At 36.2% G+C, this 1409-nt stretch overlaps 1 protein-coding gene across 1 annotated transcript in view; it reads right to left on the bottom strand.

Moving 5' to 3' along the window:
* Positions 1-745, bottom strand: part of LOC106473648 (ras-related protein Rab-3-like) — a 36404-nt gene extending 35659 nt beyond the window's left edge. Inside the window, 1 exon segment of the mRNA XM_013934329.2 lies at positions 687-745. The gene's annotated coding sequence lies outside the window, so the exon portion shown is untranslated.
* Positions 746-1409: the final 664 nt, after the last annotated feature.

Genomic DNA, 1409 nt, shown 5'->3' with positions numbered 1-1409 from the left:
AATAAATTTACTTCATTTTGAAATTGGATTAGTAAAAAAATTAAATTACTGTTGCATCAGCGAGATCACGTGATTAGTATCACGCCACGACCTTCTGGAACCTTTGTGAATTGTCGGGAGACTACTAGATTGGGGTAGTCTGGTATATATAAGACGGGGGACGGAACAATGAGTAATTGAACTGAGTATTGTTGAAGTCGAGCACGTGAGACGTTTGTTATAGCGCGACTGTTGTGTATCGCAAAGTTATATTCAGAAAGAATAAACCAGTTTTATTTAAGAAAGGACTTGTGTCGCTAAAGTTTCGTTGGAACGAATTTACGGAAAATTAATTAACGAACGAACGGAAACGTAACATTACAATAACCCAAGACAGCAGTATTACCATCAACACTTAGGCCTAACAGTGTTAATACAACAGCGAAAGTAACATTTACTGATCCAGTAACACTAACGCAGTTTCACTTTCAGAAACAACGAGAAGTTATAACTTGAAACAATTACGGTAACATCACAATTACATTATATTTCATTAATAATTAACTTGAACCAAGTTTCAATAAATATTAATCATAGAAATATTTTGTACGATACAGTTATTTAGATATGCGTTACCTGGATCTCTTTTAAATATTGCGAAACACAAATAAGGAGTACTTAATATCAAAATAACTTGACACGTTTACCTTCTAACAGCACTAACCCCGGTAGCCTTCGAAAAGATTTGCTATAAAAACATGCAAAGTACCCGGATTAAGAATACTTGCTACAGAGACGACCTCTGAATTTGATCAACGAATATTAAATTTTGCATGATTATTTATTTTGTTGTTGTTTCAATGATAATAACTAATTTCTCAAGTCGAATCAATTCTTGTTTTTATTTGTTCGTCAATTTATCATTGAAAATATATATTTTGTTATTACAATAGCCATTAAACAATGCAAGTTTTGGTCCGAATATCATTCGGAGATAAAGTGCAGAAGCAATACAGACTTTAAGATTTCTGTTGACTGATCGAAAAGTTTTTTATTTATTTGTTTGTTTTGAAGTTCGCGCAAAGCTACACGAGGGTTATCTGCGCTAGCCGTCCCTAATTTAGCAGTGTAAGACTAGAGGGAAGGCAGCTAGTCATCACCACCCACCGCCAACTTTTGGGCTACTCTTTTACCAACGAATAGTGGGATTGACCGTCACATTATAACCCCCCATGGCTGAAAGGGCGAGCATGTTTGGTGGGATGGGTATGCGAACCAGCGAACCGCAGATTGCGAGTCGAGCGTCCTAACCACCTGGCCATGCCGGGCCGATCGAAGAGTGTAGAGTCCTTTTGTCTTTTTGATTAAAAAAGTTCAAAAAGAGAGGTATTTCGAAATGATTTCATTAGCACTTATGATATATGGGAAAA

This window comes from Limulus polyphemus, unplaced genomic scaffold (assembly GCF_000517525.1).
Source record: "Limulus polyphemus unplaced genomic scaffold, Limulus_polyphemus-2.1.2 Scaffold6367, whole genome shotgun sequence".
Classification (NCBI taxonomy): domain Eukaryota; kingdom Metazoa; phylum Arthropoda; class Merostomata; order Xiphosura; family Limulidae; genus Limulus; species Limulus polyphemus.
This window is presented reverse-complemented; position numbering and strand designations above follow the sequence as displayed.